Source organism: Seriola aureovittata, chromosome 19, assembly GCF_021018895.1.
Source record: "Seriola aureovittata isolate HTS-2021-v1 ecotype China chromosome 19, ASM2101889v1, whole genome shotgun sequence".
Classification (NCBI taxonomy): domain Eukaryota; kingdom Metazoa; phylum Chordata; class Actinopteri; order Carangiformes; family Carangidae; genus Seriola; species Seriola aureovittata.
The window spans coordinates 10,839,580-10,850,000 of record NC_079382.1 but is presented as its reverse complement, the minus strand read 5'-3'; the positions used below and the strand labels follow the sequence as shown (position 1 = coordinate 10,850,000).

Below are 10,421 nucleotides of genomic sequence, written 5' to 3'. Positions count from 1 at the left end.
GGGATAAATACAGGTACCCGAGGTAATTAGCACTAATAACAATGATTTATTTAAGGGAATTACACACTGCTATGTTTGTGTTGTTACTTGCTAATGATATTTATTCATCATCTAATGGATGTAATAATAATGTGACTCTAATAAGAAACAGTAGATAGGAGTCCGAAATAAGCAGAAGCAGTCCGAGCTCTGGTCCTAGTTTTCCTTTCTTTGCTTTGAACGAGCTCACTCAGGGATATAAAATTTGACATAAAAGATGCATCAACAAGGTTTGCGTTATTGTTTCTGGCAAACTGCGATGACCCTGTGCAGGAAGAGAAAAGGGGGCAGAGAGGGAGACAGAAAGAAGAATAGTGCTATGTGTTTCTGGTAATAACCCAACCCATCTGCAATGGGACATCCGATACCATGCATAGAGTTGCACACACACTCACAGTCTCACACACACACACACGCACACACACACATACACAATTGATATATGAAGGCTTTAAGAAAAATCTGTTACAAAAGTATGACCCTTGTATGAAAGGATCATTTAGATTCATAACCAAATTCAAAAAAGAAAAAAAATTCAAATAATCTCTTTGCTATAAATACAGCAACCCCACTGACAGAATTTCAAATGCTTATGGATGAATTGTGTGTTTTTAATTCAATGTGGAAAAAAGGAAAAAAATAAAAGACAACAGATGAGGGAGATACTTTCCTATAATCCTACATCTAACACCAAATGTTGCAAATGTAAATATCTAAGAATAATTCATAATGATAACATATAAATTATGAAAAACAAAACATCTGTTACGCAGGTAAAATAAAATCACAATAAAAAAATATATTATTACTAAAAGAAAAACAGTGTTGTCTTGAAATATAGTTAAGGTGTGAATAATTTTTTATTGAAAATAATTTGAATAGCACCTGGTAACAATTACAGTGCTGTCACCATAACCTGCTCTGCTGTGAATATTGCATCTATTCATCCAAATTAATGTCAAATCAAACATTAAATAGCAATATTCATCATTTTTTACATGCAGAGGTGAGAAAAATAGAATATCAAATACACTAATAGCACAGAAAACACTACAATTGACTGATTTAAAAACAAAATGAGTTTGGGCATAAAACAAACACACACATACTCACACACTCTCGCACAGAGATAAAGAGCCATTCTTACCTCAGGCTGTAATCGGGTCAGTGAGGAGTCCTATACTTCCACAAAGCATTACAGAGCTGTACGAGCCACCAGCCTCCCGTCACACACAGGCTTGCTGGTCTCACACACACACACACAAACAGAAACGCACTGACGCACGCCTCCACTACGAATACACTTCAGCTCGTCTCTCTCTACCTGCCTCTCACTTTGTAGCTCAGGTGCCCCGTTTTTCTAGTTTTTGCTCTACAGGAGAAAATGCATTCTTTTTCTCTTTCTCTTTGAGTCTCTCTCTTTCACTCTCAACAAACATGTAGTGGCGAGAAGAAAAGGAGACAGTGCGTATAAACCACACTCTTCTCTTCCCCTCTCTCTCTCTCTCTCTCTCTCTCTCTCTCTCTCTCTGTCTCTAAGGTCAATCCACACACAGCTCCTGTCTTCCTCCAGTAATGGGGAACATTTCACTCGTCCTGTTTCCCTCCTCCTCTGCCTCCTCTGCCTCCTCCCCCTCTTTTTCTCTTCTCCTCCTCCTCCTCCTCCCCTCTCTCTCTCTCCCTCTCTCAGCTGTCACTCACTACAGACTCACTCAAGCTTACATTTAAGACCAAAGAACATTTTAAATATAGCAGATGTTGCTTTTTTGTTTGTGTAGGTCCATTCCTAATACAGACACAAATGCACTCAATTCCACATTGCAATTACAGTCCGTGTATGAAAATAATATGAAGAAGAATTTCTAATGTAAAACATAACTCAAACTAGTTGGAGCCCTTAAAATCAGAAACATCCGTGCGTATGACTCAAACCCTGCTGACGGCAGCTCTCGCGTGATTGCTTCCACGAAGGTAAATGGAGACGTGGTGAGGATGTAATGTCAATGTCTTGCTGTGCAGTAGAAAGTACAGGCCAGACCATAAACTTCACACCATGCAACTGACCCCCCCCCCCCCAAGACAGACACACTCAAACACACACCATCCCCCATGTCACCGCACCGCTCCACACAGAGACTCAAGCGTACACCTGAGCACACACATCCAATCTGTGTTAATTGGAACCACACGGGCTACACGTGTGTGTCGTATGTGAAGTGTAGCTGAGCATGGGAGGACGAGTGGGGGTGGGGATGGGGTGTGTGTGTGTGTGTGTGTGTGTGGTGTGTGTGTGTGTGTGTGTGTGTGTGTGTGTAGGGGGCTTCAACATTAACTAGGTGGACTCATGCACAAACAAACTAATAAATCTCCCAGCTGTCTCGGTCTGAAGATGGCACTCTTTCGCTATCGTTGTCAAGGTGTTGTCAGGGGAGGCACACGCCCAAACACACACACACACAAACACATACAGACACACATACACAAACACACACACACACACACACTCGCACACATTGAAATGATCACACACAGACACACTCATACACAATGTTAAACCAGGCCAGCACCAATTTCTGAATCCTCTCTTCCAACACTTCACCTCACTGATAATAGTCAGTCGGTTCAAAACAAGCTCGCCGTGCCATTTATTCAGCTTTTGAGACCAGAAACTTCTGCCTCCACCTCAGTACATGAGTCACAGTTGGTGCATTTTTTTTGTGGTGCTCACAGCTTTGAAATCTTACATTTAAAAAAAATAAATCAGCAGCAACAGAAATAGTTAATCAGGACAAGCCACAGACCTCAATATGAACAGTTTCCAGTGGAACTACTCTCTGTGTATGAAAACTGTTGCCTGTGTGTTAGTCAAGGCTGGACTATGAGTGTTACTAGTTGCGAATTATCTTAAGAGTTATTAACTAATCTTTACACATGCATTTTAGCATTGCGTAGCATAGCATTTAGTATTGTTTCTTTCTCAGTTAGGCTGCGCATCATTTTAAAGAGAAGCCCCTGACTCTTTTTTTTTTTTTTGTCGTGATATTCGGCTAACAGTGACTTGACAGACAGCATCTTAGATGGAATTTGCTGATCCAAACGTCAGTGTCACTTTACTACGTTCGTCTGTAAATTCAGCTGAGTCTGAGTTCATCCTATTGTTTTTAAGCACCTTCAGCTTGCTTATCTTTGTGCCGTTAAATAGCTGTGGTAACGTCACTGAGCTGTAGTGATTTAAATTTGGTCCAACTACCGTGTGTCAATCTGACCTAACGTTACTCATGTACAGTATGTGTAAAGGAAAATATCAGTCAGCAAAGATTTTAAATGAATTTCCTTTCCATTTTTGAATTGCATTTTTAAAAATTCACTACACATCTTAATGTGTTTATTTATTTTAACAGAATTAGCACAGGGCATCTTATTTGTATTATTATGCATTGGTCAGAGGTGGAGTATCAGGGCCGACCCACTTGGCAGGGGTTTGTGGAGGTATACTTCACAGCCAAGGTCTCAAAAGTAATAAACCCAGAAATATCTGCACGGCTAGATAGCACGATAATTAAGTGAGAATTTTAATTTGGGTGAACTGACCCTTTAACGACATACAGAGTAGTGTGAATGTTCATGTACATGTGCAAGGCCACAGGAAACAGCTGAGAAGGGTGCCAAATGAATACAGGCCTAGAGACCAATTTGGAACAGGGCCACTGTCTCCAACTGTGAACCAGCCACCTTTAGCTTGGTCACCATGGTGACAGCATGCGGCCCTGTCCCACAGCAGTTATCCCTCAAAAACCCCCACTACGCATCTTGATTGATAGACTGTCTGTTGGCCTGTGTGTATACATCAGTGCAAATATCTGTTGCTATACGTGAATGCCGACATGCTTTCGTTCGTGTGTGTGTGTGTCTGTGTGTGTGTGTGTGTGTGTGTGTGTGTGTGCGTGTGTTTGCTGGACGTCTGAGAGTGTATGCAGAGGACTAGCTGTCAGAACAGATTAGGGTGTTGCCGAAGCGCTTGACAACTCAAGCACTTTATTATTAGCCAGGCAGGACCCCATCGGGAGGGGGTCGTCCAAAAACATCCCCGATGAAATATTTTCACAGCAAGTGGAGAAGGGAGCTGGGGAGGCGTCACAAAACACGCCTGATGAAACCTTTTTTTTTTTTAAAAAAAGAGAGAGAAAAAAAACAAAAGAGTAGTGTGGCGTGGGGACATCAGAGCAGTGAACTGCGCACAGGAAGCAGGTAGTATATTAGACAGCTAAATGACAGGACTTGACTTTGGGTTTTGTTGACTTTAGGAGTGTTTTAAAAGTGTCTGACAGAGGTGCCCCGCTCCCTTTTAAGAGGCCCTCGAGAACAACTTTGTTCTTCAAGAGGAACAACAGCAGTTTATCTTCCCCTCAGCAGACAGTCAGACGGAGACAGGCTCGGATCGTCTTCATCTCATTTGTCTTCTTGTTATTTGTTTTCAAGTGGATTTATTTTTATTGCATTTATTGAGTGTTTTTTAAATCATTTTACTACTACGTTTTAAAATTAAGTGACTGATCAGATTTTACTTTAGAGTAGTTTGACATTTTGCCTCATCTTTATAGCTTTCTTGCTGAGATTTAGATGAGGGGATCGATGCCTCTCTCATGTCTGTATAGTAAATATTAAGCTCTGATTATGAAGCTCTGAACCCATATACCAGTATCTCTGAAGCTCACTGATTTACTCATTATATCTATTTTGTTGAATCTGTACAAACACTGAAGTGTCATAACAAAAAGTTGTAATTTTACCAAAACTAGGCTAGCTGTTTCCCCCTGTTTCCAGCCATTATGCTAAGCTAGGCTCATATCTATAGTATAAACATGAGAGTGGCATTGATCTTCTCATCTAACTCTTGGCAACGTGAAAAAGTTTGTTTCTGAAATGTTTTAATTATTCCTTTAATATTTTCAATTAAAAAGAAAACAGGAACAGACACAGAAGATGAGCTTTAGTTGTGCAGACTTCCCAATACAAAGTCACCAGGATTCATGGAGATAAATTATTTTAAAGCCTTTCCCACCAGCACAAACACAGGCATCCACACACACACACACACACACACACACACCTGTGCAACGTGATCATCGCGTCTGACATCGACTGGTGCGTGTCGACCACAAAACACACTCATGAAGGATGTTACTCACCACACAAACACGTCCTCCATCTCTAGCTATCCTCCACATTCTCTCTCTCTCTCTCTCTCTCGCTCACACACACACACACATACACACGCACACACAAACACACACACTGAGTCTCAGCCGTTTACCTGTTCCCTGCCCAGAGCTCTCTGCTCTCCCCATTTGTATGAGTGGTTATCGGTGTGGTAACTCAATCCCCTTCCTTTCATGTAAAATACATTGTGCCGAGCCTCCTCCCTCCATCCACCACTCCTCCTCCACCCCCCAGTTCCCCTAGCCTGGGGAGGTGTAAAACTATCCCTCTCTTTATGCCTCCAAAAATGCCCCTTTTTCAGGTGTAGTAGGAAGCTATCAAAGAAAAAAAAGAAGCGAGGGAGTGAAAGGGAAGAAAAGGGTGAGTCTGTGGAGCAGGGAAAGGGTGGAGGGGGAGGAGGAGGTGTTCGGGTGAAAAGGTACTCTCCAAAGACATCTCTCTCTCTCTCTCTCCCTTTCTCTCGCTCCCTGACTTGGTGTACCTCTCTCTACCTGCCTTTGCTCACATGAAAATGCCAAGAGCTGACTGGTGTTGGTCGCAATGTGACGGACACAGAAATGAAAGTATATTCGCATGCAGTTTCTGCACCTGAAGTATCACATGTCACTGAACCTTTCGCCCAGGGAGAAAGAGAGAGAGAGAGAGAAAAAAAAAAAAAGGACAAAAATAGAGCTAAAACTAGTCGCTGGCCTCTGCGCTGAACCCCGAAGACAATACGAACAATCTGAGAAATGAGAGAAGAACATACAGCATGGTCGCTCCGAGCTATATGTTACACCATACATCACAAAGAAAGCAGTCACAGTGAATCTAAAAAGGCTTACAGGCAGCCATTTCCTGTTTCCACGTGATGTAAAATTACAGTGTAAATATTTAAGGTATATATAAGTATAAAAGTAAAAGTACTCTGACTGTATATAGTATCTACTGTACCATATGATGTCACTAGATTAGATTCATTTATTGAAACTAGAGACAAAATCACTATTTGGTGACTGGTTTAATCTTTTTATTTTAAAAGCTTGTTATATTTTCCATTGTGTAAAATTATCTTAAAAGTAACTATTTACTAAAGCTGTCATATACAAATAGTGGAGTAGAAAGTACAATATTTCCCTCTGAAACTTAGTGGAGCGGAAGTATAAAGTATCATAAAATGATCAAAATACTCAAGTAATATACACGTATCTGTAATTGTACTGAAGTACGGTACTATACCTGATCCTGACCCAACATCTCTGATGGAGGTGGCCTCCTCTGACTCTGAGTCAGAGCCTACATGCCTTTCACTCAGAACGGCTGGTCCATTTTCTGTGGCTGAGATATGATAAAACAGCCAAAAAAGGTAAAGCTTAAAATGTATTATTTTGGCACCAAAAGGTGCGGTGAAAAATTTTGGGTGCACCTAAATTATTTGCTGGTGCACCGAAGAGTCAGGCGCACCAGTGCCACCAATGTAATCTGGAGCCCTGCACTGGTTAAACAAACACGATATAACGTGTTAATGAACTTTAGTGGTGCTGGTCTCTTTTTCTGTTTTTTCATTTTCACCTTTGCACAGAGCCAGGCCAGCCGTTTCCCTCCGTTTTCAGTATTTATGCCAAATTAATGTACCAATCTCCTGGCTGTAGCTTCATATTTAGCGAACAGAAAGGGGGTGTGGTATCAGTCTTCTCATGTAATAAGCCTGTTTCCCATTCTGCCAGATTCCTCCTTTAACATGAGGCTAACATAACAGCTAAAGAAGAAATAACACAGGGCCGGTGATGAGCTGCTACCCTGCATATAGACAAACCTGCAAACCTAGAAGTAGACAAGCCATCATTAGCTTTTGCCCAGAAATCTGTAGCAGATCCTGTAGAACATGGGTTTATGTTGAAAATATCAACCAGAGAAAAATTTAAAATAAAAGGTTACACTCTTTTAACTTTGTCAGCTAAACCAACAATAAACTGAGACAGTGAAACAAAAAAGTAAAAATAAAAAAGTAAAATCCTGAAGCCTCTGCTCCATGAAAACCACTTTATTTTCCCACTTTATAAGCGACTTGCCGATGACCAGTGTTGGGCAAGTTAATTAAAAACTGTAATCAATTATAATCATTCAAAAAGTAATTGCATTATTTTAATAATTATTTTACTCACTTCCCTACTTGTATCTAGTCACATTACTGTAAGGCGTTACTGCCCAGCACTGCCGACTGCGGACCACTGAAGGAGCTCTGCCAACTGGTCAGCTTGGTTAATATGTTTCTTAGCTGAAATTCCACTTTTTAAAGTATTGTGTGTTTTCGATTTTTGTTAAATGATGCATTTGTTCGGATGACGAGGAAAAGAGTCAGACGATTTTGATGCTTGGGTTCAGGGTCATCTTTAAAAATAACTTCTTGTGTGTTTTCATCTCTGGGTCTATATGGCCAAACAAAGGGGGGGGGGGTCAGTGCACCTCACTAATTTTAAAATCCCAAAGATGATTTTTATTTAACTGACTTGTTGTGGATACACGTTTGGGGAGGAGGAGCAGCAGATGAGAACAGTAACTAATGCTGCTCTCCATCCCACTGGCCGTCATGGTGGTCCTCATGGCTGCCATTTAAATTGGCTCCTCATTGTCTCGGAGAGTGAGGGGATCACAGACATGATTTAATGCAGCTTTACTCGGTGGAGACAAATGAAAAGTCACTGATGGATGCGTGTGTATGTACGTGTGTGTGCGGGCCGGTTCTGCGCTGTTAATTGTGAAGCGTTTGGCCTCGACTGCCCCTGCTCAGCTAATCTGATGAGAGTGATTAAAAAAACAACTGGGAGAAACCTAAACCAGTCCATGGCTGACCAGGCACACACACGCACCCACACGCACCCACACGCACACACACGCACACACACGCCCCCACACGCACACACACGCACCCACACGCACGCACCCACACGCACCCACACGTACACACACACGCACCCACACGCACCCACACGCACGCACCCACACGCACGCACCCACACGCACCCACACGTACACACACACGTACACACACACGCACCCACACGCACCCACACGTACACACACGCACACACACACGCACCCACACGCACCCACACGTACACACAGTTCTACTCAGTGGCACAGAAACACGCTCAGGAACACACAGCTCAACATGAAATGTCTTAAGATACAATATAGAACTGCAGAGTGAACTGAATGGATGGATACGTGTACTGCTGAAATGATGAGTTCATTAATCATTAACATTACTATATATTCTCTTTCCATACTTCAGCAGCATTAAATAATTGATCTGAATGACTCAATACATGGGTCAATACATGACTCCCATGCTGCATGACGTGTATGAGTCAGAGCACGAGGGCAGGCACAGATTAGTCTTATATTACAGATACGGTATGTCCTCATTCTATTAACTTCTACCTGTTTGTTAACCATGGTAATGAATGTGAAGGCTTGATTTTGAAACTTAGAGGATTCTACATATTTAAAACAGATCTGTCTTTGAGCAGTTTTACGGTACAGCAAACAGGGGGTCAGTCATCATAAAAACATAACATTTTTTATTTCTAATTCTAGTGCAGCTGAGGGTTGCAAATAAACTGATAAAGTCTATGAGGTTGAATTCTGGGGAAATATATAATGATACATAAGCTACATCTACAGTATTTGTATGTGTAGGCGCGGATATGAAATGAAGAGATGGAACGAGACTATTTATGAATCAGTGTTAGAAAAGAGAAAATGCAGGGGGGAGAAATGTAGTCCAGTTTTAACAGAAGGCTGAACTTCTTTTCTGGGCTGTGTCGTTATGAACTGCACCGGCAACAAAGTGAGACTTTACAACAGCAAAAAAAAAAAAAAAAGCCTCAAGCCTCTGTTCTATGAGAGAAACGGGGCCGACCGTGGGTCTCTAAAGATCCAGCAGTCTGCCTACACTGGGCCAATGGTTAGCCACTATCCTGCATATCTTTTACTAGCTTGGTGCTACACTGCTTGGCCGAAATTACACTTTTACAGTATCATGTGTTTCTGATTTTTATTAAATAATTAGAAGACAAGGAATTGTGGAGTTTGATCATTTCAAGGATACATTTTTAAGGGGGAAATAAAAGAGGGGAAAAGGATGTTAAAGGTTTAAGTAATACTTCAGACAGAAGGTTTTTGAAATACAGCCACTGGTATTTATATGGACTCCATGCTCAATACAGTGAGCGGACTAGAACAGTAAGAGCTCCTCTCTGCTGCTGTCCGAGACGTGAAGAAACACAACACCATCCTCCTGCACAACCCCCCCTCCACCCTTCCTCATCCCCAACCCGACCGCAGCTACTGCACCCCCCGCTCGGTCCCCATACCGCAGCCTTCCCCCTCTGAATGCACCAACCCACCCCGAGCACCTCTACATCCCACCGTGAAGCCAAATCAATGAGATGTGTGTGTGTGTGTGTGTGTGTGTGAGAGAGAGAGAGAGAGAGAGAGAAAATGTGTGTGTGTGCATCTCAGGTAAAAGAGCAAAGAACTGAAAAGCAAAAAGTGCACATGTAAGTGTTTTTCGGTGTTAAGATTGAGAGTCTGATTCTAAGAAAGTCTCAGCGTCCGTGCTGGTTATATATGTGTGTGTGTGTGTTTGTGAGCCTGTGTGTGTTAGTGCGTGTCTGTGGCAGCAGCAGCATCAATAATTAAAGCTAATCTCATTAGGCCTCAGATCCCTTTCAGACGCTTTTAATTAAATGATGAATGGCCTCCCAGCTGCCTGTTAAATAATGCTGCTCATGACATCACAGTGTGTGTGTGCATGCGGGGGTACGACATAAGGTAGGTATCCTTTAAAAAAAAGACACATGGAGAGACATTCAGCGGACAGATAGGTATGCTCCCTCACACACACACACACACACACACACGCCATCTGCTCTCAGATCCAATATGCGGCCGATTATTAGAAGTTACTGCTGCCCTGCGCGCAGAGGAGTTAAATGTCTTAAAAAAATCGCAAGCTGTTCGATCACACCAGGCCTTGAAACACTTCATATCATCTTCCTAATAAAATCACTCACAAAACCATATGTCTGCGAAGAAGGAAGGCAGATTGAGGGAGAAGAGGACGTACGTAAGTGTGACAAAGAAAAGAAGGAAGGGCAGAGAGTCCGAAAAAGGGA

General features: G+C 42.1%; 1 protein-coding gene across 5 annotated transcripts in view; it reads right to left on the bottom strand.

The window, feature by feature from the left end:
* The window catches only part of eya4 (EYA transcriptional coactivator and phosphatase 4), a 45,620-nt gene that overhangs the window by 23,806 nt on the left and 11,393 nt on the right, over positions 1-10,421 (bottom strand). Inside the window, exon 1 of one of the 5 annotated variants that reach the window (XM_056405236.1) lies at positions 1,187-1,616. The exons of the other annotated variants lie outside the window; for them this stretch is intronic. The gene's annotated coding sequence lies outside the window, so the exon portion shown is untranslated. Of the gene's footprint in view, positions 1-1,186; positions 1,617-10,421 lie in introns of those variants that run through there. 5 annotated transcript variants of the gene reach the window in all.